The sequence below is a fragment of the Triticum urartu genome, chromosome 2 (assembly GCF_003073215.2).
Source record: "Triticum urartu cultivar G1812 chromosome 2, Tu2.1, whole genome shotgun sequence".
Classification (NCBI taxonomy): domain Eukaryota; kingdom Viridiplantae; phylum Streptophyta; class Magnoliopsida; order Poales; family Poaceae; genus Triticum; species Triticum urartu.
The window spans coordinates 372,235,440-372,242,872 of record NC_053023.1 but is presented as its reverse complement, the minus strand read 5'-3'; the positions used below and the strand labels follow the sequence as shown (position 1 = coordinate 372,242,872).

General features: G+C 47.7%; 1 long non-coding RNA gene across 1 annotated transcript; it reads right to left on the bottom strand.

The window, feature by feature from the left end:
• Nucleotides 1–1,270: 1,270 nt before the first annotated feature.
• On the bottom strand, nucleotides 1,271–4,145 carry LOC125541559. The gene is made up of 3 exons (XR_007297591.1): nucleotides 3,895–4,145; nucleotides 2,630–2,697; nucleotides 1,271–1,857 (listed from the first exon to the last, which is right to left on the bottom strand). It is a non-coding gene; the product is annotated as an uncharacterized LOC125541559 (long non-coding RNA).
• Nucleotides 4,146–7,433: the final 3,288 nt, after the last annotated feature.

The following is a 7,433-nucleotide window of genomic DNA, read 5'->3' as shown; positions in this document are numbered from 1 at the left end:
ATGGGATGTTGTGAAGATTGCCTAACTTGCGACATATGCCTTCAATGCGATTATGCCTCTAAGTCGTGCCTTGACACGTGGGAGATATAGTCGCATCGAGGGTGTTACACCAGCTGCCTGGTCGATGAGCCCACGCCGCCTGGGACTGGGGAACCGGAGGTCTCCGCCGCGAACAGGCTCACTTCTGCCGCCACCTCCATGGCCGAACCGCCCCTGTTACCAACCTCCATTGCGCCCTTGAATCAGCACACACCGCCAAGAAAGAACAATCAACATGTATGTCAATGTCCAAAAATCACACCTTCTCCCAAGAGAGGAGAAAAATAAATTGTGGCAACAGAGTACCACAATACTAAATGGTAGCCTAACTGTAATCAAATAGAATGCCCTTGCAACCACCTAAACAAGTAAACAAACTAGCTACAAATCTCACTACCTGAACCCACACCGTCAACTCATCTCTAATCTATCGTCAGCTCATAGTTTCAGAGAGAAAAATGAGTGAAATATACACATGAAGCCTCTGCCACATGAAGCCTCTGTCAAATGAAATATAAAAAATACTAACAAAACTTCACACTTTTGCATGAAGGGCATACTTCCGAACATGCTCGACGACACCCATTGAAATTACACAATTCATGGGTGGGAGCAAGCAGCAACTTTGAAGTATGCAAATTGGAAAGCTCATAAAGTAAAAAACATGGCATCTTGTTTTTTTCCAGAAAAACAATAGGAGCGCATCCGCATAGTTATTCATCTCCATATCAATAATACTTGGCCACCAAAAACCCGACAAATGTTTTTTTCCTGAAAACACACAACACGTTTTTTGAATGCATCAGTACAAGCTGACATTTTCAGTTTTCAGAAGCAATCAAACTTGCTAATTAGTACTCATGTACTTACTGGGACCACACATATCCTAATATTAGTACTCATGTACTTACTGCGGCCTGCACTCAGCTCCTTGAGTGATCGGCCACAAAACAAGGAGTTGTACTGTTAAGCAGGAGGTCCTCGACCCCGTGACTCCTCCAGTAGGCTTTTGATATACCCAGAATGCATCTTCCTTAGGAAGGAAGGATCGGCAAGTTCAATGTTTTCAGGCACTAAGGATCCATGAAGTTCAAAACTAGGGGAAACTAGAGGAAAGGCTCTGACCTCCACCAAGTGCAGTAGCTGAGCCACGCTGCAGCAGGAGAGTGACGACGTGCTCGAACGGGCGTTGCTGGTGGAACCAGCGGGATCCAGGTCGGTGTTTTTGCGATGAACCGCCTGCGGAGGTGGCGTTGAACGGCCTGCGGTGGTGGCTGTGATCGGCCAGGGCACTCCTAAAGACATGCCAACATGAAAAATATATCTTAGTGTTACAAGAGATAATACAAGCAAAGATGCATTCCAGTTATACGAGCAAATGAAAAGAAATTCAGCCATACAAGACTAATGAGTTATTGTTGTTTGTATGGCCTAAAAATAAATGAATAATCACATGTAATTTCCAGAAAGGGAAGAACATTTTGAACTCTTTCGCAAGTATATGTGATAAACAGATACAACGTATCCATTGAACTGATTTTTTTCTTAATGAACTTTTGTCATATAGAAACTAGAATTTGTACCAATAGTTTATTTTTACCATGTCAAAAGCAAACAACATGCATATATATTGATCTGCTAGTCAACACATCAACAAGCACGACACTAAGATACAACAACAACCAGTCATGGTGCCTTGACCCGGCCTCCTTCGACCTATGATCCAACATCGTTTATTCATTGTCCTTTCCATTAGTGGCAATGCCCCTGAACTTGGCGTAGACTGGTAGTAGAACTTACCGGCCCTCCACATTTGCACTGAAGACATTTAAACGAACACGAAATGAACCTCCTAGCATTTATTTTGTAAACTTTTCTCAAGGTACACATGTTTCACTAAATTTGCAATTGGATTTTCTTCTTTCTTTTATCAGATAACTTGCACATATAGATCTTCTTTACAAAATTATATAAATCATGGCAGCATTATCATGCTGAGATGAGTTATCTAATAGATCATGGCAGCATTATCACATATTTATGAGACTACAATATCTAACCATCAAGCCTGAGCATTATCATGTGCATTGTCTTGTACTACAATATCATGTAATACTACATTTTTCATCAATTCGATATTCATCAGTACTAGTATGACTGGACAATAAGTTGAGATTAGTAGCAGCACGCGCAAGATGTACACTCCTGAAAATAAAGTGTACAAACTTTCTTTGTGACTGTAGTTGAACTTTCAAGCACATTTTTATGTAAAATTTACTTTTTTTAACCGAAGTGAACTATATTTTGTAGGCGAACCTTCCCTGTAGATGCACACAAACTTAATTTTGTGTTTGCACCTGGACTACCAACATGAATAAGCTATGATGATAGAAGAGTTGTATAAACTTCACAAATAACAGGAATATTTTCTGTCAAATGTATCATACAAAATATTAACCAAAAATCATTTTGTATACACATTATCCTCATATCCCATAAGCCATTTTGTGTACAACATCATTATCAGGCATAACCACAAGCACATGTTTGTGCTATAGGAAGATGGAAGCAGAGAATAAATTTGACTTACCAACGGGAAGTAGATGTACTGAAAAGCATCCATAAGATGAACTTGTGAATCTTGCTTTTTGCTGCATCCTGCAAAAAATAGGAACAAGTATGAGACTTGAGGTTTGTTCTGGGGCTGTCGGTAGAAGGCATAGTCCAGCAATGGAATACGGTAGACCTACATCATGGGAGTATGGTGCTCGAAAATTTAATCAATCACAAAATGAGATTTTCAATTAAAAGCAGCATGAACTAAATGAAATCAGGAGCAAATTTATAGAATTGTTTTTTTGTTGCAGGGAAATAGCAAGAACTTCTAGGCCTAGAGAAGTAGACGGGATCCAGTCACAGGAGCAAGAAGTGACAGCTTGCCAAAGTGTGAGGAGGGGCTCGTCCGGTGGCGAATCAAGGAGAGATTATGGTGACACGGCGAGGTCGTGATGCAGGCGCCCCTGAACTGATGTGAATTTTCTTGCCAAACTGCTGTGCAATCGTGCAATGAGTGAGCTACCATATAATATAAAGTCGAGCTCTCTCTAACACACATCAAAATATTTTTTACGACTGTTATGTATGAACTAATGACAAAATACACATTGAACTGATAATATTTTTTTCATATAGGAAACATGTTCTTATCCACATGAACTGATACTCTAACACACAGAGAATTGTTTCCATGCTTTTCTAAGAACCAAGGATAAAATAAATAGTGATTTTCCAGGGTCTCATTACAACCTTGCTTCCAATTCAATTAAGGATTCATGTGACACTTGCTTCCCATTTGAATCGGTACTTGTACGACTCAACAATAAGTTCAGAATTGTAGACGGCATCCTTGTCAGTACAACTCATCAGTACTATATGGATGTTACTTTTAACATTAAGAATAGTACTGATCGGTACTAATATTGTGTAAGTTGTACTAATTAGTACTGCTACTTGTCGTACTATTGAGCAGTACTGATGTAGCTAACACAGAGAATTTTCCATCTAGTGGACTTTTAACATTATATTAGAAAATGAAATCTAGAGCAATTATCTTGTTGAACCAATAAAGAAATATAGTGGAGCAGCTCCAAACACATCCAGCTCCAAACACAACCCGCAATCATCAACTGAAGTTGTTCTTACTCTGACCAAGTTCAGTTTTCTTCAGAAAATGGATGAAAATTGCATCGGCTTTGCCATCAAATTTTTAGCATGTATGGGGATAGATAGGTGATGAGAGGATGGAGCTTCTAATGGTGGAGAGGAACTACGATCAAGAGGTGGCAGTAGACGTACTGGTGGAGGAGGCCGTCGATGGTGCAGCCTTGTTCACAGAGAGTCCTCCCAGGTGGCGCTCACTATCTCAAACCGGAAAAAGACCAACGGCGATGGTGCGTGAACCAGTACGACGGATGCCGGGAAGGAACCAGGACGCCAGCTACCAGATCGTTGAACGGATCGAGGGTGCCCTGCACGCAGCTCTTCTCGTGACTGACGACGGAGCGTGCAGGTGTACTGCCAATAGGAACAATGTCGACCCCGCGGCTCCCCCCTACAGCCGCAGGTGGCGCGTGTGTGGGAGGCGACAGCTGGTGGCGCAGGATCTGGGGATGGCCGGAGACGCATGAATTCGGGGATGGCCAGCGGTGCGCGGACCTGGGGGTGGGCGGTGGCGTACGGACCCGAGGGTGGGTGGCGGCAAGCTGGAGGAAGGAGGTCATCGGTTATGCGGAAGGAGGTTGGCTGGGCGGTGCAGGACGACAACAGACGTGGTGGCGGTGGTGCGCGGATAGGGAGGGGCGGGCGGCCAGTGGCGGCAGCGCGTGGGGAGGGAGGGGTAGCCGGTCGGCGGCAGCAGCTCGCTGGTAGGGAGGGGCGACCGGCTGGTGGCGGCAGCGCGCGGGGAGGGAGGGGCAGCCGGCCGGTGGCGGCAGCTCGCTGGTAGGGAGGGGCGGCCGGCCGGTGGCGGCAACGCGCGGGTAGGGTGGGGCGAGCGGCCGGCGGCGGCATCGCGTTGCGTCGGGTGGGTGGTATGTCCAGATTCAACCGGGGCCTATATCGAGCCGAGGGTAACAAAATATTATTCTGTTACTAGTAACAGAATAGCCCTGTCCTATATATATATATATATTACTCCCTTGGTCATATTTTCGTAGTGCTTAGGCGAAGCCCTAGGAAGATCACATTACTGTCACCGTCACCACACCGTCATGCTGCCGGAACTCATCTACTACCTTACCATCTTGCTGGATCAAGAAGGTGGAGGACGTCACTGAGCTGAACGTGTGCAGAATGCGGAGGTGTCGTACGCTCGGTACTACATCGGTTGGATCGCGAAGAAAGTTTGACTACATCAACCGTGTTGTGAAACGCTTCCGCTTACAGTCTACGAGGGTGAGGGAGTCCTGGATTAGGGGGTGTTTGGGTAGCCGGACTATACCTTCAGCCGGACTCCAGGACTATGAAGATACAAGATTGAAGACTTCGTCCCGTGTCCGGATGGGACTTTCCTTGGCGTGGAAGGCAAGCTTGGCGATGCGGATATTCAAGATCTCCTACCATTGTAACCGACTCTGTGTAACCCTAACCCTATCCGGTGTCTATATAAACCGGAGGGTTCTAGTCCGTAGGACGACTTCATTATACAACAATCATACCATAGGCTAACTTCTAGGGTTTAGCCTCCTTGATCTCATGGTAGATCTACTCTTGTACTACCCATATCATCAATATTAATCAAGCAGGAGTAGGGTTTTACCTCCATCGAGAGGGCCCGAACCTGGGTAAAAACATCGTGTCCCATGTCTCCTGTTACCATCCGCCTAGACGCACAGTTCGGGACCCCCTACCCGAGATCCGCCGGTTTTGACACCGACATTGGTGCTTTCATTAAGAGTTCCTCTGTGTTGTCACTTTTAGGCCCGATGGCTCCTTCGATCATCAACGACGACGCGGTCCAGGGTGAGACTTTTCTCCCCGGGCAGATCTTCGTCTTCGGCGGCTTCGCACTGCGGGCCAATTCGCTTGGCCACCTGGAGCAAATCGAAAGCTACGCCCCTGGCCATCAGGTCAGGTTTGGAAGCTTAAAATACATGGCAGACATCCGCGGGGATTTGATCTTCGATGGATTCGAGCCACAGCCAAGCGCGCCGCACTGTTTTGAGAGGCATGATCTTGCTCTGCTGCCAAACAGTGCCCTGGAGGCCGCACGCGCACCGGTTCCTACCCTTAATCCGGAGCCTATTGCGCCAATTGAGGATGAGCGGCTGGACGTCACCTCAAGGGCTACGATCTCAAAGGGGATCAAGCCAAACGTCAGCCCCGCGTTCTGCGTGACCCGTGACTCCGAGGATCCGGATTCCTCTTTGGACTCCGAACCCCCCGCGCCCCTACCGATCGAATCCGATTGGGCGCCGATAATGGAGTTCACCGCAGCAGACATCTTTCAGCACTCGCCCTTCGGCGACATCCTGAAATCACTAAAGTCTCTCTCTTTATCAGGAGAGGCATGGCCGGACTACGATCAGCAAGGATGGGATGCGGACGACGAAGAAATTCGAAGCCCACCCACCACCCACTTTGTAGCCACTGTCAACGATTTAACCGACATGCTTGACATCGACTCCGAAGACATCGACGGTATGGACGACGATGCAGGAGACGAACAGGAACCAGCACCTGTAGGGCGCTGGAAGGCCACCTCGTCATATGATATATACATGGTGGATACTCCAAAAGATGGAGATGGCGATGGAACAGCGGAGGATGACACCTCCAAGAAACAGCCAAAGCGCCAGCGTCAGCGGCGCCGCTCTAAATCCCGCCAAAGCAAAAACGGTGATTCTAGCACGGGAGATAATACTACCCCGAATAGCGCCGAAGAACACCCCCTACAGCAAGATTCGGCACAGGAAGATGGAGAAGCCAGCCCTCATGAGAGAGCGGCAGACCGAGAGGTTGAGGATGATAACTATATGCCTCCCTCCGAAGATGAGGCAAGCCTCGACGACGACGAATTCGTCGTACCATCGGACCCCGCCGAACAAGAGCGTTTCAAACACAGGCTTTTAGCCACGGCAAGCAGCCTCAAGAAAAAGCAGCAACAGTTTAGAGCTGATCAAGATTTGCTAGCTGACAGATGGACCGAAGTCCTTGTAGCCGAAGAGTACGAACTCGAACGCCCCTCCAAGAGTTACCCAAAGCGCAGGCCGCTACCCCGATCAGAGGAGGAAGCACCTACATCACCAGCGCACGACATGGCCGACCGGCCACCTCGCGGCCGCGACAGAGAGGCCTCTCGGCCCTCCACCCAAGCCATGCCCTGGCGCCGTTCAACCAAGGCATGGGAAAATGCGCCAGACCTGCGAGACGTACTGGAGGACAAGGCAAGACAAACAAGATCGATCTACGGATCGAGCAGGCGCCGCACGGCACGTGACGGTGATCTTCATTCCAGATACAACAAATCCGGCCAGGCCGAACACAACAGACATAGCCCCTTCGAGCTGCGTCATGATATAGCCCAGTATAGAGGCGCCACACACCCATTATGCCTCACTGAAGAAGTAATGGATCATAAAATCCCAGAGGATTTCAAACCCGTAAACATCGAATCATATGATGGAACAACAGATCCTGCGGTATGGATTGAGGATTATCTCCTCCATATCCACATGGCCCGCGGCGATGATCTACACGCCATCAAATACCTCCCGCTCAAACTTAAGGGACCGGCCCGGCATTGTCTTAACAGCTTGCCAGCAGACTCAATCGGTTCTTGGGAGGACCTGGAAGCCGCATTCCTCGACAACTTCCAGGGCACTTATGTGCGACCA